We start from the raw sequence: 22,855 nt of genomic DNA, 5'->3' as shown, positions 1-22,855 counted from the left end.
TATTTACAGGTTAAGAATTTGTAATATTGATCAAAATGAGTAAATTGAATTTTCGTGAAGAATCAGGGCAAAGTCTTTGCATTTTCTGAGCTGAATAGTGTCTTATGTTTAATGTAATTACTAGAGTAAAGGTAGCAAATAGTCGTAGCTTAGAATTTAAGATATGTAGAAAAAATTGTTTAGTTTTACTTATAGTTATAATCAAGTTTTATGATTTTAATTGCGAAAAGCAAGTAAGTATCTTAGCTCTTCAGAGTAGTACGATATCTGAAGTGAATTAATATTAAAGATATAACTAGAAAAAACAGATATTTAATAGCCGTAGCTTAGACTTTAACATATGTAGAAAAAATTGTTTAGTTTTACTTATAGTTGTAATCAAGTTTTATGATTTTAATTGCGAAAAGCAAGTAAGTATCTTAGCTCTTCAGAGTAGTACGATATCTGAAGTGAATTAATATTAAAGATATAACTAGAAAAAACTGATATTAATTGATGAGAGGTAATTAGGTAAGATAAGAAATTAGTAATTAGCGAATATTTTATGTTTAGTTTGATATCTTATAAGTATATTCTATTTTAAAATATTAATAATTTTGCGTTCGTCTTTTCCAGGTGTCTGCAGCTGTCATCAGGATCATCCACCAGGGTCATCCACCAAGGTCATCCACACGGGTCATCCATCAGTGGTCATCCAACAGGGCTCAGCATGTTGTCATATATCGAGGTTTAATTGCTTGTTATTTTTTTTTTTTTTTTTTTTTTTTTTTTTTTTTTTTTTTTTTATTTAAATTTTTTTTTTTGATTTGAATAAAGCTTATTGCATTTGGTTTTAAGTTAATTTTTGTAGCTTTGTGTTTTATTTAAGTCCGTGAGGGTATTATTATTTGTAAGTGAGATTTTATGTTTTGGTTATACGAAGAGCAGGATAGGTTGAAATGGCGTAACTTTTGGTTTCACTTTGTTCAATAATGAGTTTGCAGGTCTTCAGTATATTGAGGTTTAATTGCTAGTTGCTTATTTAAATGTTTTCTATTTTAGTTTGGATAAAGTTTATTGCATTTTGGCTTTCTGTTAAATTTATAGTTTGTGTGTTATTTATGTCGGTGCAGGTATTCTTAGTTGCAAATGCAAATTTATATTTTGATTAAGCGAAGAGTAAGGTAGGTTGAAATGGCGTCACTTTTGGTTTTGCTTTGTTCGACTATATGTTTGCAGGTCCACCGTATTTTGAGATTTAATTGCTTGTTGTTTATTTAAAAGTTTTCTATTTTATTTGAATAAAGATAGTTGCATTTTGGTTTTGAGTTACTTTGTAGTTTTGTGTTTTATTTAGGTCCGTGAAGGTATTCTTTTTAACAAGAGCGAATTTATATTTGATTGCACGTAGAGAAAAGTAGATTGAATTGGCGTCACTTTTGATTTTACTTTGTGCGCTTATATGCTTGTAGGTCTGCCAATTAGTCGATATATTTATGCGATGATTGTTATTGTTTAGCTTTTCTTTTCACATTTAATCGATATTTAAGACATTCATCGTTTATTTTCACCCTTTTTTCGATTTTATTATATTTACAGTCGTGAAGGGCAGAATTATCGGACAATTTGCTTTCGTTTACGTTAATTGTTATAATTTAATTCTCGGTATCTGCTGGCCATATTCCATAGTTTATTAGTTTTACTTAAGTCATTTAGTTTGTTGAATTTATAATTATTATTAACGTTATTATTATTGCCATTTTACTTTCTATTTTTATTCTGTTATATTAAATTAGTTTATATTGTTTAGTTATATCAATTTTGCGTTATTTATTACAGGAGAGTGCAAATTGAGGAGTCGGTAAGTAGTTTGTTTATTTAGCTCGTTTACATATTAAATTATTTTATTTTGCTTAGCTATATAATTTTGTTTTATTTATTTCAGGTTTGTGCAAGTTAAGGAGTCGGTAAGTAGTTTGTTTGTTTAGCTCTTTTACAGATTACTGGTGTTTTTATTTTATTTTTTCCAGATTAAGCGTGCCCGGGAAGGCGTTTTGTTTGTTTGCGTGGCCAATATCGGGGTATGGAGTGGCGTTTAAATTCATAAGTGAAGACAATCAAACTGCTAACACAGCTTTACAGCAGGAAAGCGTTTTAGTTATTTATAAAAATTATTATTGTTATATTACTTTCTAATTTTCATTTAGTTATATTAAAGTAGTTTATTTTGCTTGATTATTTCAATTTTGTGTTATTTAGTTATTTATATATATATATTAGTTATTTATAATTATTATTGATATTATTATTATTGTTATATTACTTTCTAATTTTCATTCAGTTGTTTTAAATTTCATTCATTCATTCAGTTATATTTAATTAAATACAGAATGACAATTTTGTGTTATTTAGTTATTAATATATATTTTAGTTATTTATAATTATTATTAATGTTATTATTATTGTTATTTTACTTTCTAATTTTCATTCAGTTAAATTAAATTAGTTTATTTTGCTTGATTATGTCAATTTTGTGTTATTTATTTCAGGAGAGTGCAAATTGAGGAGTCGGTAAGTAGTTTGTTTATATAGCTGGTTTACAGATTACTGATGTGTTGTACGTTAATTGTTACAATTGAATTCTCGGTGTCTGCTGAACAAAATCCGTTTATTAGTTTTACTTAGGTCATTTAGATTATTGAATTTATAATTATTATTAATGTTATTATTATTCTTATTTTGCTTTCTGTTTTATTCAGTAATATTAAGTTAGCTTATTTTGCTTAGCTATATAAATTATGTTTTATTTATTTCAGGATTGTGCAAGTAGAGGAGTCGGTAAGTAGTTTGTTTGTTTTGCTCGTTAACAGATTACTGGTGTGTTTTATTTACAGATTTAGCGTGCCAGTGAAGGCGTTTTGTTTGTTTGGGTGGCCAATATGAGGGCATGAAATGGCGTTTAAATTAGGAGTGATTGCAATCAAACTGTTTTCAACTTTGTATAGTCTATTGCCATACACAATTGCACCTTGTTTGTATCTTCTCGTTCTTAACAGCTGCTCTGCAGCTATAAGAGGAGGGGATAGAAGCGAGGTGTCTCTTTTATTTCTCAGTGCCTTACAATGGCTCTTTTTAGAAATTTAACATAGCACCTTACATACTAGCTTATAAACTAAGTATAAAGGAAGAAATTTGCCGAAAATAATATTTTAGTAAATGTAGGATTTAAAAGGTAGTAACAGGATTTATATTAGCAAATATTGAACAAAGTTAATGATTTGAATTAGCGTGAAAAAGCAGGACAAAGTCTTTGCATTTTCTGAGTTGCATGGTATCACATGCTTAATATAAAACTAAGGGATATGGTAGTAAATGTCCATTGTTGATTCTTTCAGTAACATAGAAAATTATTTAGTTTAAAAAATAATTGAACAATCAAGTTTTATGATTTAATTGCAAAAAACAAGGGAGTATCTTAGCGTTTTCATAGGAGTAGAATAAATGATAAGAGTTACTATTATTAATATATTAATTAGATACACTGATATCAATTACTGAGAGGTTACTAGATAAGATAATAAATTTGTTATTAGCAAATATTTACAGGTTAAGAATTTGTAATATTGATCAAAATGAGTAAATTGAATTTTCGTGAAGAATCAGGGCAAAGTCTTTGCATTTTCTGAGCTGAATAGTGTCTTATGTTTAATGTAATTACTAGTGTAAAGGTAGCAAATAGTCGTAGCTTAGAATTTAAGATATGTAGAAAAAATTGTTTAGTTTTACTTATAGTTATAATCAAGTTTTATGATTTTAATTGCGAAAAGCAAGTAAGTATCTTAGCTCTTCAGAGTAGTACGATATCTGAAGTGAATTAATATTAAAGATATAACTAGAAAAAACAGATATTTAATAGCCGTAGCTTAGACTTTAACATATGTAGAAAAAATTGTTTAGTTTTACTTATAGTTGTAATCAAGTTTTATGATTTTAATTGCGAAAAGCAAGTAAGTATCTTAGCTCTTCAGAGTAGTACGATATCTGAAGTGAATTAATATTAAAGATATAACTAGAAAAAACTGATATTAATTGATGAGAGGTAATTAGGTAAGATAAGAAATTAGTAATTAGCGAATATTTTATGTTTAGTTTGATATCTTATAAGTATATTCTATTTTAAAATATTAATAATTTTGCGTTCGTCTTTTCCAGGTGTCTGCAGCTGTCATCAGGATCATCCACCAGGGTCATCCACCAAGGTCATCCACACGGGTCATCCACACGGGTCATCCATCAGTGGTCATCCAACAGGGCTCAGCATGTTGTCATATATCGAGGTTTAATTGCTTGTTATTTTTTTTTTTTTTTTTTTTTTTTTTTTTTTTTTTTTTTTTATTTAAATTTTTTTTTTTGATTTGAATAAAGCTTATTGCATTTGGTTTTAAGTTAATTTTTGTAGCTTTGTGTTTTATTTAAGTCCGTGAGGGTATTATTATTTGTAAGTGAGATTTTATGTTTTGGTTATACGAAGAGCAGGATAGGTTGAAATGGCGTAACTTTTGGTTTCACTTTGTTCAATAATGAGTTTGCAGGTCTTCAGTATATTGAGGTTTAATTGCTAGTTGCTTATTTAAATGTTTTCTATTTTAGTTTGGATAAAGTTTATTGCATTTTGGCTTTCTGTTAAATTTATAGTTTGTGTGTTATTTATGTCGGTGCAGGTATTCTTAGTTGCAAATGCAAATTTATATTTTGATTAAGCGAAGAGTAAGGTAGGTTGAAATGGCGTCACTTTTGGTTTTGCTTTGTTCGACTATATGTTTGCAGGTCCACCGTATTTTGAGATTTAATTGCTTGTTGTTTATTTAAAAGTTTTCTATTTTATTTGAATAAAGATAGTTGCATTTTGGTTTTGAGTTACTTTGTAGTTTTGTGTTTTATTTAGGTCCGTGAAGGTATTCTTTTTAACAAGAGCGAATTTATATTTGATTGCACGTAGAGAAAAGTAGATTGAATTGGCGTCACTTTTGATTTTACTTTGTGCGCTTATATGCTTGTAGGTCTGCCTATTAGTCGATATATTTATGCGATGATTGTTATTGTTTAGCTTTTCTTTTCACATTTAATCGATATTTAAGACATTCATCGTTTATTTTCACCCTTTTTTCGATTTTATTATATTTACAGTCGTGAAGGGCAGAATTATCGGACAATTTGCTTTCGTTTACGTTAATTGTTATAATTTAATTCTCGGTATCTGCTGGCCATATTCCATAGTTTATTAGTTTTACTTAAGTCATTTAGTTTGTTGAATTTATAATTATTATTAACGTTATTATTATTGCCATTTTACTTTCTATTTTTATTCTGTTATATTAAATTAGTTTATATTGTTTAGTTATATCAATTTTGCGTTATTTATTACAGGAGAGTGCAAATTGAGGAGTCGGTAAGTAGTTTGTTTATTTAGCTCGTTTACATATTAAATTATTTTATTTTGCTTAGCTATATAATTTTGTTTTATTTATTTCAGGTTTGTGCAAGTTAAGGAGTCGGTAAGTAGTTTGTTTGTTTAGCTCTTTTACAGATTACTGGTGTTTTTATTTTATTTTTTCCAGATTAAGCGTGCCCGGGAAGGCGTTTTGTTTGTTTGCGTGGCCAATATCGGGGTATGGAGTGGCGTTTAAATTCATAAGTGAAGACAATCAAACTGCTAACACAGCTTTACAGCAGGAAAGCGTTTTAGTTATTTATAAAAATTATTATTGTTATATTACTTTCTAATTTTCATTTAGTTATATTAAAGTAGTTTATTTTGCTTGATTATTTCAATTTTGTGTTATTTAGTTATTTATATATATATATTAGTTATTTATAATTATTATTGATATTATTATTATTGTTATATTACTTTCTAATTTTCATTCAGTTGTTTTAAATTTCATTCATTCATTCAGTTATATTTAATTAAATACAGAATGACAATTTTGTGTTATTTAGTTATTAATATATATTTTAGTTATTTATAATTATTATTAATGTTATTATTATTGTTATTTTACTTTCTAATTTTCATTCAGTTAAATTAAATTAGTTTATTTTGCTTGATTATGTCAATTTTGTGTTATTTATTTCAGGAGAGTGCAAATTGAGGAGTCGGTAAGTAGTTTGTTTATATAGCTGGTTTACAGATTACTGATGTGTTGTACGTTAATTGTTACAATTGAATTCTCGGTGTCTGCTGAACAAAATCCGTTTATTAGTTTTACTTAGGTCATTTAGATTATTGAATTTATAATTATTATTAATGTTATTATTATTCTTATTTTGCTTTCTGTTTTATTCAGTAATATTAAGTTAGCTTATTTTGCTTAGCTATATAAATTATGTTTTATTTATTTCAGGATTGTGCAAGTAGAGGAGTCGGTAAGTAGTTTGTTTGTTTTGCTCGTTAACAGATTACTGGTGTGTTTTATTTACAGATTTAGCGTGCCAGTGAAGGCGTTTTGTTTGTTTGGGTGGCCAATATGAGGGCATGAAATGGCGTTTAAATTAGGAGTGATTGCAATCAAACTGTTTTCAACTTTGTATAGTCTATTGCCATACACAATTGCACCTTGTTTGTATCTTCTCGTTCTTAACAGCTGCTCTGCAGCTATAAGAGGAGGGGATAGAAGCGAGGTGTCTCTTTATTTCTCAGTGCCTTACAATGGCTCTTTTTAGAAATTTAACATAGCACCTTACATACTAGCTTATAAACTAAGTATAAAGGAAGAAATTTGCCGAAAATAATATTTTAGTAAATGTAGGATTTAAAAGGTAGTAACAGGATTTATATTAGCAAATATTGAACAAAGTTAATGATTTGAATTAGCGTGAAAAAGCAGGACAAAGTCTTTGCATTTTCTGAGTTGCATGGTATCACATGCTTAATATAAAACTAAGGGATATGGTAGTAAATGTCCATTGTTGATTCTTTCAGTAACATAGAAAATTATTTAGTTTAAAAAATAATTGAACAATCAAGTTTTATGATTTAATTGCAAAAAACAAGGGAGTATCTTAGCGTTTTCATAGGAGTAGAATAAATGATAAGAGTTACTATTATTAATATATTAATTAGATACACTGATATCAATTACTGAGAGGTTACTAGATAAGATAATAAATTTGTTATTAGCAAATATTTACAGGTTAAGAATTTGTAATATTGATCAAAATGAGTAAATTGAATTTTCGTGAAGAATCAGGGCAAAGTCTTTGCATTTTCTGAGCTGAATAGTGTCTTATGTTTAATGTAATTACTAGTGTAAAGGTAGCAAATAGTCGTAGCTTAGAATTTAAGATATGTAGAAAAAATTGTTTAGTTTTACTTATAGTTATAATCAAGTTTTATGATTTTAATTGCGAAAAGCAAGTAAGTATCTTAGCTCTTCAGAGTAGTACGATATCTGAAGTGAATTAATATTAAAGATATAACTAGAAAAAACAGATATTTAATAGCCGTAGCTTAGACTTTAACATATGTAGAAAAAATTGTTTAGTTTTACTTATAGTTGTAATCAAGTTTTATGATTTTAATTGCGAAAAGCAAGTAAGTATCTTAGCTCTTCAGAGTAGTACGATATCTGAAGTGAATTAATATTAAAGATATAACTAGAAAAAACTGATATTAATTGATGAGAGGTAATTAGGTAAGATAAGAAATTAGTAATTAGCGAATATTTTATGTTTAGTTTGATATCTTATAAGTATATTCTATTTTAAAATATTAATAATTTTGCGTTCGTCTTTTCCAGGTGTCTGCAGCTGTCATCAGGATCATCCACCAGGGTCATCCACCAAGGTCATCCACAGGTCATCCACAGGGTCATCCATCAGTGGTCATCCAACAGGGCTCAGCATGTTGTCATATATCGAGGTTTAATTGCTTGTTATTTTTTTTTTTTTTTTTTTTTTTTTTTTTTTTTTTTTTTTATTTAAATTTTTTTTTTGATTTGAATAAAGCTTATTGCATTTGGTTTTAAGTTAATTTTTGTAGCTTTGTGTTTTATTTAAGTCCGTGAGGGTATTATTATTTGTAAGTGAGATTTTATGTTTTGGTTATACGAAGAGCAGGATAGGTTGAAATGGCGTAACTTTTGGTTTCACTTTGTTCAATAATGAGTTTGCAGGTCTTCAGTATATTGAGGTTTAATTGCTAGTTGCTTATTTAAATGTTTTCTATTTTAGTTTGGATAAAGTTTATTGCATTTTGGCTTTCTGTTAAATTTATAGTTTGTGTGTTATTTATGTCGGTGCAGGTATTCTTAGTTGCAAATGCAAATTTATATTTTGATTAAGCGAAGAGTAAGGTAGGTTGAAATGGCGTCACTTTTGGTTTTGCTTTGTTCGACTATATGTTTGCAGGTCCACCGTATTTTGAGATTTAATTGCTTGTTGTTTATTTAAAAGTTTTCTATTTTATTTGAATAAAGATAGTTGCATTTTTTTTATCTAGGTTGGGGAAAAAAAAAATAATAATCCCCCTCCCTTCCTCTCTCATTCATGATCAGCTGACCTGCAGCTGCATGACGAGGGGAAGAGGGTACGGAGATACTTTTTATTCAAACAATACTTTACAATAGCATTTCTTAAGAATATGAGTAGCGCCTATAAGATACTTAAAAATATACAAAAGGTCAATATTTACCGAAACTTTTCATTAAATGAATCAATTTAAATGGCCATAAGAGCACAAAAATAACAGTGCAGCTTAATGTTACAAAATACTTATAAAAGAGCAATTTAAAGATAATACAAATTAACAATAAAGTGCTTGAGTAACTAATAAACGACTAAATAGATAAGTAAGATATAAGTTTAACAATAGTAATTAATGGCATTAATTAATATAATTCAATTTTTTTTTTTTTTTTTTTTTCCATTAAAAAGCATCTACAAGATGCACAGAGAAAATAGCCCAAAGCGGCCGATTGGAATAATAGAGAAAATTCGAGACAAAGTCTGGTCATTTTCTCCAACATGGGATTAAGCTAAAATTAACTTAAATTACAAAATGTTTATGATAATTAATATAGATAATTAAATAAAAATAGTTTAACAATTCATTTTGGCAGTTTTGATTTCATTAATATTCATTCGATATATCGCAAGAGTAACTGAGTAAGTGACGATGCACCCCTGGCATTGTGCCTATCGGAGTGCATAATCAAAACAAAAACAAAAAACAGCTGATTGGGAATTGCATTACATGCAAATTTTATGCTGCTGATTGGTAAGTTTAAATATTAATAAATAAATAAGTGAAATTAATTATATGAACAATTAATATTAATTAATTATTATCTTTTATGTATATGTGGCTGCTAGCATACGAAATACAGGCGGGCGCAATACTGTAGACAGCGGAATTTCATTAAGTGCAAGCTGACTAGCAGGTGAGTTTTGCAAAATAAAAATTAGCAATTGTAAAAGTGATATTAATAAAGTTAATAATTAATATTAATTAATTATTATCTTTATATATAATCAGCTGCTACCATACAAAGTGCAGAGGGGCGCGAAAATGGAAATGTCAGAATTGCATTAGTTGCAAGCTGACTAGCAGGTAAGTGAATTTTACAGAGTTGAATAAAAACATTAAAAGATTATTAATGTTGATTTTCTCTTTGCAGAGCACATCGACTACGGCAAGGAGGCTTAGCCAAGTGGGCTGCACAGCCAATAGGGCGCGTATTTAAGTTAGTTTTAAGCAGGTTTAAAATGTGAATTTTAGGCGCAAGCGCCGTCACATATATTCGCTGCACATATATATTTATGTGCCGAAAATAAATTTTTGAATTGTCAATTAGTGTTAATACTTAACTTTGATCTCTATGCGATCTAAATAGAACCCTATAGGCAGCAAGTGGTGATGGTGGTGGTAGTGGCCGCGGCATTGGCGCAATGCCCTCGAAAACAGGTAGTCGTTGCGGCTGGTGGGCTGCTGCTTGGGCAGCTTCGTTGTGTTGCTGAGCCTCCCGTCGGCGAAGGAATCGTTCTCTGCTTTCAGCTACTTCGTCGGCTTCTCTTTGTAGTTGTCTCTGGGTGCGTAGAGCAATGTCATTGGCCAAATGCATGCTTACGAGACTCGTGTATCTTGCCAATGTTATCCGCTGTGGGATGAACGGGTCGTAGGCAATGTTTTTGGCCAAGTTGTTGGTATGGACCCGGAGTCGATCATAGTATTTGGCGCAGAGATTGTTGAATATATCATCCGCAGATGAAACTTCCAAATCAGCTCTGATGCGCGCGTTCGAAACAAAGTACTGAGCACCAGAAATGGCTCTCAGAGCTTTGTTGTGTACGACTCGAATGCGGCTGAATTGCGCCTCAGATAGCAGAGCGCCCCATACAGGCAGCGAGTATTGCCAAAGTGGAGCAACTAGCTGCTTGTAAATAATGACTTTTGTTCTGAGCGTCAATTTGCTATCTTTGTTAATGAGCCAATCTATCTTTTTAAGCCTAGCCCTGACCCTAGTAACGACCGTAGTGACATGTTGTGAGAATCGTAGTTTTGTGTCTAGAGTAACGCCCAAATACGAATGCGAGGTGCCATTCTCAATAGTTTCGTTGCCAATGCGAATCGCCTGATATGGCGCTATGACTCTAAGAGTATGCATGATATGCATAGTCTTGTTTGCATTAATTGTTTTTTTCTGTTTGTATGTCTAGGCAGAACACACAATAATGATCCCCATCCCTTCCTATCTCATTCATGATCAGCTGACCTGCAGCTGCATGACGAGGGGAAGAGGGTACGGAGATACTTTTTATTCAAACAATACTTTACAATAGCATTTCTTAAGAATATGAGTAGCGCCTATAAGATACTTAAAAATATACAATTTTCTGTTCGTATGTCTATAAAGAACACACATTAGTGATCTCCGCCTCTTCCCATTCTCGTACATGAACAGCTGACCTGCAGCTGCATGATGAGCGGAAGAGTACGGGGATACTCTTTATTTATTTAATACTTCACAATAGCATTTTTTTATAAATATAAATAGCGCCTATGAGATAATTAAAATCTAAAAAGGACTATATTTGTCGAAACTTTTCATTAAATGATTAAATTTAAATGGCCATAAGTGCACAAAAATAACAGTGCAGCTTAATGTTACAAAATACTAATAAAAAGAGCAAATTAAAGATAATTCAAAATAACAATAAAGTGCTTAAGTAGCTTACAATAGACTAATTAGATGAGTAAGATATAAGTTTAACAATAGTAATAGATGGCATTAATTAATATAATTCAATTTTTTTTTTTTATAAGCATCTACAAGATGCACCGAGAAAAATAGCCCAAAGTGGCCAATTGGAATAATAGAGAAAAGTCGAGACAAAGTCTGGTCATTTTCTCTAATACGGGCTTAAGCTAAAATTAGCTTAAATTACAAAAAGTAAATGATAATTAATATAGATAATTAAATAAAAATAGTTTAACAATTCATTTTGGCAGTTTTGATTTCATTAACATTCATTCGATATATCGCAAGTGCAATTGAGTACGTGACGATGCACCCCTGGCGTTGTGCCTATCGGGGTGCATAATCAAAAACAAAACAAAAAACAGCTGATTGAAAATTGCATTAAATGCAAATTTTATGCTGCTAATTGGTAAGTTTAAATATTAACAAGTAAATAATTGAAATTTATGGTATTAATAATTAATATTAATTAATTATTATCTTTTTATATGTATGTGGCTGCTGTCATACGGAATACAGACAGGCGCAACACTGAATATAGCAGGATTGCATTAATTGCAAGCTGAATAGCAGGTGAGTTTTGCAATATAAAAAATTAACAATTGAAAAAGTGATATTAATAAAGTTAACAATTAATATTAATTAATTATTATCTTTATATATAAACAGCTGCTACCATACAAAGTGCAGGGGGCGCAAAGCTGGAAAATAGCCGAACTTCATTAATTGCAAGTTGACTAGTAGGTTTTCTGTTCGTATGTCTATAAAGAACACACATTAGTGATCTCCGCCTCTTCCCATTCTCGTACATGAACAGCTGACCTGCAGCTGCATGATGAGCGGAAGAGTACGGGGATACTCTTTATTTATTTAATACTTCACAATAGCATTTTTTTATAAATATAAATAGCGCCTATGAGATAATTAAAAGCTAAAAAGGACTATATTTGTCGAAACTTTTCATTAAATGATTAAATTTAAATGGCCATAAGTGCACAAAAATAACAGTGCAGCTTAATGTTACAAAATACTAATAAAAAGAGCAAATTAAAGATAATTCAAAATAACAATAAAGTGCTTGAGTAGGTTACAATAGACTAATTAGATGAGTAAGATATAAGTTTAACAATAGTAATAGATGGCATTAATTAATATAATTCAATTTTTTCATTTATAAGCATCTACAAGATGCACCGAGAAAAATAGCCCCAAGTGGCCAATTGGAATAATAGAGAAAAGTCGAGACAAAGTCTGGTCATTTTCTCTAATACGGGCTTAAGCTAAAATTAGCTTAAATTACAAAAAGTAAATGATAATTAATATAGATAATTAAATAAAAATAGTTTAACAATTCATTTTGGCAGTTTTGATTTCATTAACATTCATTCGATATATCGCAAGTGCAATTGAGTAAGTGACGATGCACCCCCTGGCGTTGTGCCTATCGGGGTGCATAATCAAAACAAAAACAAAAACAGCTGATTGAAAATTGCATTAAATGCAAATTTTATGCTGCTAATTGGTAAGTTTAAATATTAACAAGTAAATAATTGAAATTTATGGTATTAATAATTAATATTAATTAATTATTATCTTTTTATATGTATGTGGCTGCTGTCATACGGAATACAGACAGGCGCAACACTGAATATAGCAGGATTGCATTAATTGCAAGCTGAATAGCAGGTGAGTTTTGCAATATAAAAAATTAACAATTGAAAAAGTGATATTAATAAAGTTAACAATTAATATTAATTAATTATTATCTTTATATATAAACAGCTGCTACCATACAAAGTGCAGGGGGGCGCAAAGCTGGAAATAGCCGAACTTCATTAATTGCAAGTTGACTAGCAGGTAAGTGAATTTTGCAGAAGTTAATAAAAACATTCAAAGATTATTAATGTTGATTTTTTCTTTGCAGAATACATGAAGTACAGCAAGGAGACTTAGTCATATGGGCTGCATAGCCAATAGGGCGCATAATTAAGTTAGATTTAAGTAGATTTAAATTTGAATTTTAGGCGCAAGCGCCGTCAGATATGTTCGCTGCACATATACATATATGTGCCGAAAATAAACTTTTGTATTGTAGCCGAGAGTTTAATTTGTGTTCAAGTAGTGTAAATACTTAACTCTGATCCCTATGTGATCTAAATAGGACCCTATAGGCAGCAAGTGGTGATGGTGGTGGTAGTGGCCGCGGCATTGGCGCAATACCCTCGAAGACAGGTAGACGTTGCGGCTGGTGGGCTGCTGCTTGTGCAGCTTCGTTGTGTTGCTGAGCCTCCCGTCGGCGAAGGAATCGTTCTCTGCTTTCAGCTACTTCGTCGGCTTCTCTTTGTAGTTGTCTCTGGGTGCGTAGAGCAATGTCATTGGCCAAATGCGTGTTTACGAGACTCGTGTATCTTGCCAATGTTATCCGCTGTGGGATGAACGGGTCGTAGGCAATGTTTTTGGCCAAGTTGTTGGTATGGACCCGGAGTCGATCATAGTATTTGGCGCAGAGATTGTTGAATATTTCATCCGCAGATAAAACTTCCAAATCAGCTCTGATGCGCGCGTTCGAAACATAGTACTGAGCACCAGAAATGGCTCTCAGTGCTTTGTTGTGTACGACTCGAATGCGGCTGAATTGCGCCTCGGATAGCAGAGCGCCCCATACAGGCAGCGAGTATTGCCAAAGTGGAGCAACTAGCTGCTTGTATATGATGACTTTAGTCCTTAGAGTCAATTTACTGTCTTTATTGATGAGCCAATCTATCTTTTTAAGCCTAGCCCTAACCCTAGTAACGACCGTAGTGACATGTTGTGAAAAGCGTAGTTTTGTGTCTAGAGTAACGCCCAAATACGAATGTGAGGTGCCATTCTCAATAGTTTCGTTGCCAATGCGAATCGCCTGATATGGCGCTATAACTCTAAGAGTATGCATGATATGCATAGTCTTGTTTGCATTAATTGTAATGCACCACTTGCTCGCCCATTCAGCCAATCTATCCATGTAAGCTTGCTGCTGATTAAGCGCATCTGCTTGACGAAAGTCTGCCGAAAGAACAATGACGTCATCAGCATAAGTAGCAATAAGAATCCCACGCAGACAGGTTGGCCTTGGTATATCGCTGGTGTATATATTGTACAAGATTGGCCCGAGCAAGCTACCTTGTGGCACACCAGCGTGAATCTGTTTGATACCTGAGCGACAGCCACCGTGACACTCAACAATGAAAGTGCGATCTGCTAGATAGCAGCAGAGGATGCGATAGAGAGCATCTGGCAGTAGCCTCTTAAGCTTATACTTCAAGCCTGTATGCCACACTCGATCAAAGGCTTCCTTGATATCCATATAGACAGCAGAGCAGTATTTGTGGTCATCAAACGCTTTAATAATGTACTGGGTGACTCGACCCAATTGCTGCTCAGCTGAATGCGCCTTGCGGAATCCAAATTGATGATTTGGAATCGCATTTACAAGAGTATCTTGCTCCAGCATACGGCTCAGTATCAAGTACTCGAGTATCTTTGAGAGGCCAGACAGCAGACTTATTGGCCTGTATGATGCAACATGGTGTGTGGGCTTGCCAGGCTTATGCACCATCTTCACCACTGCTAACTTCCAGCTCGAGGGGAAATGACTCAATCTAAGAGAGTTATTGCATATCATAACAAGATACAAAACAGCCTTCAATGGCAGCGCTTTGATGGTGTGATTATCGATTTGGTCCAAACCAGCCGCTTTTTTGTTCTCTAGCGTGCTGATGTGACTGATGACTTCAGCCGCAGTGACTGGCCGAAATGAGACTGAAGCAGTCAAAGATGGCTGGCTAACTTGAGCCTCAATTTCAGCCAGATCACTGGGCGGCGTAGTCACGATTGGCTGAAAACGCTGTTCAAGACTCGCAGCAAATGTTTCGGCCTTCTCGGCAGTAGTCTTGCACCAGACGTTTTGCGCATTGGAGCCATTGTCACTAGAGGACTTCAACAGCGGTAGATTTGGAGCAGGCTGTCGCTTGATTTCGTTGGTCAGGCGCCAGAGTTTTTGCATACTATATCTATCGGTTGGATCGATAGATCTGAATAGCTCTTCCTCATACTTCTGCCTAGCATATATGAGCTCTTTGCGTATGCGATTCGATAGCCTGTTGCAGAGCATCTTAAGCATCGGATTGCGACTTCGAGTCAGATAGCGCTTGACTTGCTTATGGGCCTCGATGAGTTGCAGAGTCTGTCTATTTACGCGATATCTAGTCCTCATAATCTTGCGTGGGTGCTGTGCATTCGCATAGTTTGCAGCATCTTCAATATTTTTGACAAAAATATTGACCGCATCATCAACATCATCAGCACTGTTGATCTCAGTGTTGAGCAAGATTTTTTCATTTAGATAGCTCTGAAATTTGTCTATGTTAGCGTTCAGATCAAGTAGATGGCCTTTTGCTCTGCTGGTGACAGGCTTCTCAACCAGCTGGACTTGCAACGGGAGATGATCAGAGCTAAGCTCGAAAGAGTCAGTGATGGCAAGCAAATCTCGCCTGATACCTTTAAATAGCGCAAAGTCAATGGCAGACGGAGTTTGGCGTGAATTGAACGGAAAATGGGTGGGCGACCCAGTTGCCAGAATGTTGCAATTCACTTGTAGAATACTATTGACTAGCGTTCGGCCACGGAGACAAGATCTGGCGTTGCCCCACCACTGACTTTTCGCATTCCAGTCACCACCGACTATAAAAGTGTCACCCAGAGAAGATAGCAGGTTGTTGAAATCTTGCCCAGACCAGATAACTTGCGGCGGGCAGTAGATTGAGACAATATTAATGTGACGGCCATTTTGCAGGCTGACTGAAACTTCGACAGATTGATGCGAGTCGTTAGATGTAAAGCGCATAGCATAATGGCATATATGTTGTTTAATTATAAAGGCTGCACCTCCTCTGCGCCTGTTTGAGGGGTGATTTGCTAAGTAAACAATATAACCATTAATAGCGATGCTATCGCTATCAGTCAGATGCGTCTCAGACACTAGCATTATATCTATATCGTGCTTGACGAGATACAGATTGAGCTCATTAAGCTTTTTCTTGACACCTGCAGCATTCCAAAAAGATATGTTCATGTTGTTGACACGTTGAGATACAGCAGGCTGCAGTGCAGCGCTGCGTCTACTGGCATTTGGAGAAGTGGATACATTGCTAGACATTTAAGCGCTCATTGGGACCAAATTGGGCCAACAGGCAGGCCGTGAGGGTGGTCATCATCTCAATGAGTTTGTCTATTTTAGCCTCTAATCTAAAGCTAACTTGCACTGGCATACTTGGCACACTCGCATTTATTGGCTGCTCGAAACGTTGAAAATGAACACCCCCACTAACTGGATGCGCACCCCCATCTATTGGTTGCGGATGTCTACGGCGCGTACTCAGACTACGGCTACGTTTTGGCTGCGGCGGCCGCTGTGCGCTTGCCTGTCTTGGCAAGCGGACTTGTTGCTGCTGCTGTTGTTGTTGTTGCTGTTGCAGAAGTTGTTGTTGTTGGCTACGTTTGGTGGCTTTTTGCCTCGACTGACGCTGTTTGCTGCTAATAGCTGCCGGTCCGACAGGCTGAGCAAATTGAAGGCCAGCCCGAAGAGCAGCCGAATAACTGGGCCCTGCACTAACAGTTTGCGGTCGTGACTGAGGGGGGGCTTGCTGTAAAAGATTTGGCATATTAGACATGTTTGGCATATTTGCTCGACTGCTCTGAGCAGCAGTAGTGGCAGCTGGCTTGGCTAAGTTGCTAATGACTTTAGCTAGTTGCGTGGCACTTTCATTTTCGCGCTTCTTGCACGCTTCTTTATAAGAAGGGCAGCCTTTGTAGCTCGCGGCATGTGGGCCGGAGCAATTGGCACACTTCGCTGGAGTTTGGTCGCCTTTTTGCTTGCCACAGTCCGTGGAAGCATGATTGGCGCCGCACTTGACGCAGGCGAAGGGGCGACGGCAATAATTTTTTGTGTGCCCAAATTTCTGGCACCTATGGCATTGGGCAATTTCGCTTGATTTGTACGGCCGCTCAATTTTTACACGCTGATTGCCAATGGCAGTTATTTGCAGCAATTCTGCGTTGTTTGCGCTGACGGCCAACTCAACCTCAAAGAGGTCAAGCGGCTCTTTAGAGAAGCGTGATTTAATGCCTCTTAAGAAGCGAACTTCGTGCCCTAATTTGGCCAACTGCTCACGAATATAGTGATCCGGAGTGGAGAAGTGCAAATGCCGGATAACGGCTCTATAGCCGCGTTCGCATTTCAACTGGTATGTGTGATTTTCAATCGAATTAACGTCGAGGTACTTTACCAATTTGCGGTGCGTAGCGATGTCCTTGCACTGCACTCTGATGCCATGGTTTGCAGCGGGCTTGGTGGTGTAGTTCTCCTGGCCGATAGCATCATCCAGGCGGATTAAAAGCGGCATTATGTCCGTGACATTTGCTAAAAACAGCGGAGCGGGCTTCGCGTTGAGTTGCGCATGGCTTGCTCCAGTTGCGGCGGCAGCGGAAGCAGCAGTAACAGCTGCAGCGGCAGCATTGGGCGGCATAGCTTGCACATTTGCAGCAGTGCGAGCTTTATTAACGAGGCCAGTTGCCTCTTGCTGTGTGTCCTCAGTCCTGGGAGTCCGCGCAGAGTCGTCAAGTTGCAGGCAGTCCTCATCGCTGCCATCCAGATCAACTGCGTCCAGCTGCGCAGTCTTCTTCTTTGGGCTGTCGCCTTTTTCTGCAGTCCTCTTTGCTGCTCTTTCATTTGCAAGTGGCTTCGCGCCACTTTTAATCGCGTCTTTCGCTTTAAAATAGTCAGCGACCAAAGATTGCGCTGAAGTTGAAGCTTTCGATTTTAGTAACTGAGCCGCAGCTCGAGAAGTTGATGGTTGTGCCATAACCACATTTTTCTTCACCAGCACTTTCGATGGCGTGGGCGCAGGCGCTAATGGCTGCGAGTCGATTAATAATTCGACTTCCACGTCCATATCCTCTTCACCGTCATCTGCAGTATAGCCCCTAGGCATTGCAGCAATTTAATTTGCAAAATTTAATTGCAAAAACACCGATTTAAATAGATTTAAATTATTTTTTCTGTTTGTATGTCTTTTCTGTTCGTATGTCTACAAAGAACACACATTAGTGATCTCCGCCTCTTCCCATTCTCGTACATGAACAGCTGACCTGCAGCTGCATGATGAGGGGAAGAGTACGGGGATACTCTTTATTTATTTAATACTTCACAATAGCATTTTTTTTATAAATATAAATAGCGCCTATGATATAATTAAAATCTAAAAAGGACTATATTTGTCGAAACTTTTCATTAAATGATTAAATTTAAATGGCCATAAGTGCACAAAAATAACAGTGCAGCTTAATGTTACAAAATACTAATAAAAAGAGCAAATTAAAGATAATTCAAAATAACAATAAAGTGCTTGAGTAGGTTACAATAGACTAATTAGATGAGTAAGATATAAGTTTAACAATAGTAATAGATGGCATTAATTAATATAATTCAATTTTTTTTCATTTATAAGCATCTACAAGATGCACCGAGAAAAATAGCCCCAAGTGGCCAATTGGAATAATAGAGAAAAGTCGAGACAAAGTCTGGTCATTTTCTCCAATACGGGCTTAAGCTAAAATTAGCTTAAATTACAAAAAGTTAAATGATAATTAATATAGATAATTAAATAAAAATAGTTTAACAATTCATTTTGGCAGTTTTGATTTCATTAACATTCATTCGATATATCGCAAGTGCAATTGAGTAAGTGACGATGCACCCCTGGCGTTGTGCCTATCGGGGTGCATAATCAAAACAAAACAAAAAAAAAGCTGATTGAAAATTGCATTAAATGCAAATTTTATGCTGCTAATTGGTAAGTTTAAATATTAACAAGTAAATAATTGAAATTTATGGTATTAATAATTAATATTAATTAATTATTATCTTTTATATATGTATGTGGCTGCTGTCATACGGAATACAGACAGGCGCAACACTGAATATAGCAGGATTGCATTAATTGCAAGCTGAATAGCAGGTGAGTTTTGCAATATAAAAAATTAACAATTGAAAAAGTGATATTAATAAAGTTAACAATTAATATTAATTAATTATTATCTTTATATATAAACAGCTGCTACCATACAAAGTGCAGGGGGCGCAAAGCTGGAAATAGCCGAACTTCATTAATTGCAAGTTGACTAGCAGGTAAGTGAATTTTGCAGAAGTTAATAAAAACATTCAAAGATTATTAATGTTGATTTTTTCTTTGCAGAATACATGAAGTACAGCAAGGAGACTTAGTCATATGGGCTGCATAGCCAATAGGGCGCATAATTAAGTTAGATTTAAGTAGATTTAAATTTGAATTTTAGGCGCAAGCGCCGTCAGATATGTTCGCTGCACATATACATATATGTGTGCCGAAAATAAACTTTTGTATTGTAGCCGAGAGTTTAATTTGTGTTCAAGTAGTGTAAATACTTAACTCTGATCCCTATGTGATCTAAATAGGACCCTATAGGCAGCAAGTGGTGATGGTGGTGGTAGTGGCCGCGGCATTGGCGCAATACCCTCGAAGACAGGTAGACGTTGCGGCTGGTGGGCTGCTGCTTGTGCAGCTTCGTTGTGTTGCTGAGCCTCCCGTCGGCGAAGGAATCGTTCTCTGCTTTCAGCTACTTCGTCGGCTTCTCTTTGTAGTTGTCTCTGGGTGCGTAGAGCAATGTCATTGGCCAAATGCGTGTTTACGAGACTCGTGTATCTTGCCAATGTTATCCGCTGTGGGATGAACGGGTCGTAGGCAATGTTTTTGGCCAAGTTGTTGGTATGGACCCGGAGTCGATCATAGTATTTGGCGCAGAGATTGTTGAATATTTCATCCGCAGATAAAACTTCCAAATCAGCTCTGATGCGCGTGTTCGAAACATAGTACTGAGCACCAGAAATGGCTCTCAGTGCTTTGTTGTGTACGACTCGAATGCGGCTGAATTGCGCCTCGGATAGCAGAGCGCCCCATACAGGCAGCGAGTATTGCCAAAGTGGAGCAACTAGCTGCTTGTATATGATGACTTTAGTCCTTAGAGTCAATTTACTGTCTTTATTGATGAGCCAATCTATCTTTTTAAGCCTAGCCCTAACCCTAGTAACGACCGTAGTGACATGTTGTGAAAAGCGTAGTTTTGTGTCTAGAGTAACGCCCAAATACGAATGTGAGGTGCCATTCTCAATAGTTTCGTTGCCAATGCGAATCGCCTGATATGGCGCTATAACTCTAAGAGTATGCATGATATGCATAGTCTTGTTTGCATTAATTGTAATGCACCACTTGCTCGCCCATTCAGCCAATCTATCCATGTAAGCTTGCTGCTGATTAAGCGCATCTGCTTGACGAAAGTCTGCCGAAAGAACAATGACGTCATCAGCATAAGTAGCAATAAGAATCCCACGCAGACAGGTTGGCCTTGGTATATCGCTGGTGTATATATTGTACAAGATTGGCCCGAGCAAGCTACCTTGTGGCACACCAGCGTGAATCTGTTTGATACCTGAGCGACAGCCACCGTGACACTCAACAATGAAAGTGCGATCTGCTAGATAGCAGCAGAGGATGCGATAGAGAGCATCTGGCAGTAGCCTCTTAAGCTTATACTTCAAGCCTGTATGCCACACTCGATCAAAGGCTTCCTTGATATCCATATAGACAGCAGAGCAGTATTTGTGGTCATCAAACGCTTTAATAATGTACTGGGTGACTCGACCCAATTGCTGCTCAGCTGAATGCGCCTTGCGGAATCCAAATTGATGATTTGGAATCGCATTTACAAGAGTATCTTGCTCCAGCATACGGCTCAGTATCAAGTACTCGAGTATCTTTGAGAGGCCAGACAGCAGACTTATTGGCCTGTATGATGCAACATGGTGTGTGGGCTTGCCAGGCTTATGCACCATCTTCACCACTGCTAACTTCCAGCTCGAGGGGAAATGACTCAATCTAAGAGAGTTATTGCATATCATAACAAGATACAAAACAGCCTTCAATGGCAGCGCTTTGATGGTGTGATTATCGATTTGGTCCAAACCAGCCGCTTTTTTGTTCTCTAGCGTGCTGATGTGACTGATGACTTCAGCCGCAGTGACTGGCCGAAATGAGACTGAAGCAGTCAAAGATGGCTGGCTAACTTGAGCCTCAATTTCAGCCAGATCACTGGGCGGCGTAGTCACGATTGGCTGAAAACGCTGTTCAAGACTCGCAGCAAATGTTTCGGCCTTCTCGGCAGTAGTCTTGCACCAGACGTTTTGCGCATTGGAGCCATTGTCACTAGAGGACTTCAACAGCGGTAGATTTGGAGCAGGCTGTCGCTTGATTTCGTTGGTCAGGCGCCAGAGTTTTTGCATACTATATCTATCGGTTGGATCGATAGATCTGAATAGCTCTTCCTCATACTTCTGCCTAGCATATATGAGCTCTTTGCGTATGCGATTCGATAGCCTGTTGCAGAGCATCTTAAGCATCGGGTTGCGACTTCGAGTCAGATAGCGCTTGACTTGCTTATGGGCCTCGATGAGTTGCAGAGTCTGTCTATTTACGCGAAATCTAGTCCTCATAATCTTGCGTGGGTGCTGTGCATTCGCATAGTTTGCAGCATCTTCAATGTTTTTGACAAAAATATTGACCGCATCATCAACATCATCAGCACTGTTGATCTCAGTGTTGAGCAAGATTTTGTCATTTAGATAGCTCTGAAATTTGTCTGATGTTAGCGTTCAGATCAAGTAGATGGCCTTTTGCTCTGCTGGTGACAGGCTTCTCAACCAGCTGGACTTGCAACGGGAGATGATCAGAGCTAAGCTCGAAAGAGTCAGTGATGGCAAGCAAATCTCGCCTGATGCCTTTAAATAGCGCAAAGTCAATGGCAGACGGAGTTTGGCGTGAATTGAACGGAAAATGGGTGGGCGACCCAGTTGCCAGAATGTTGCAATTCACTTGTAGAATACTATTGACTAGCGTTCGGCCACGGAGACAAGATCTGGCGTTGCCCCACCACTGACTTTTCGCATTCCAGTCACCACCGACTATAAAAGTGTCACCCAGAGAAGATAGCAGGTTGTTGAAATCTTGCCCAGACCAGATAACTTGCGGCGGGCAGTAGATTGAGACAATATTAATGTGACGGCCATTTTGCAGGCTGACTGAAACTTCGACAGATTGATGCGAGTCGTTAGATGTAAAGCGCATAGCATAATGGCATATATGTTGTTTAATTATAAAGGCTGCACCTCCTCTGCGCCTGTTTGAGGGGTGATTTGCTAAATAAACAATATAGCCATTAATAGCAATGCTATCGCTATCAGTCAGATGCGTCTCAGACACTAGCATTATATCTATATCGTGCTTGACGAGATACAGATTGAGCTCATTAAGCTTTTTCTTGACACCTGCAGCATTCCAAAAGATATGTTCATGTTGTTGACACGTTGAGATACAGCAGGCTGCAGTGCAGCGCTGCGTCTACTGGCATTTGGAGAAGTGGATACATTGCTAGACATTTAAGCGCTCATTGGGACCAAATTGGGCCAACAGGCAGGCCGTGAGGGTGGTCAT

At 36.0% G+C, this 22,855-nt stretch overlaps 2 long non-coding RNA genes across 2 annotated transcripts; both read left to right on the top strand.

The window, feature by feature from the left end:
• Positions 1-11,544: 11,544 nt before the first annotated feature.
• Positions 11,545-11,934, top strand: LOC26527944. Its single transcript, XR_006357996.1, has 3 exons — positions 11,545-11,646; positions 11,757-11,810; positions 11,907-11,934. It is a non-coding gene; the product is annotated as an uncharacterized LOC26527944 (long non-coding RNA).
• Positions 11,935-19,092: 7,158 nt separating this feature from the next.
• Positions 19,093-19,668, top strand: LOC26528136. Its single transcript, XR_006357993.1, has 4 exons — positions 19,093-19,126; positions 19,238-19,291; positions 19,388-19,461; positions 19,529-19,668. It is a non-coding gene; the product is annotated as an uncharacterized LOC26528136 (long non-coding RNA).
• Positions 19,669-22,855: the final 3,187 nt, after the last annotated feature.

The sequence above is a fragment of the Drosophila mojavensis genome, unplaced genomic scaffold (assembly GCF_018153725.1).
Source record: "Drosophila mojavensis isolate 15081-1352.22 unplaced genomic scaffold, ASM1815372v1 contig_88, whole genome shotgun sequence".
Lineage (NCBI taxonomy): Eukaryota > Metazoa > Arthropoda > Insecta > Diptera > Drosophilidae > Drosophila > Drosophila mojavensis.
This window is presented reverse-complemented; position numbering and strand designations above follow the sequence as displayed.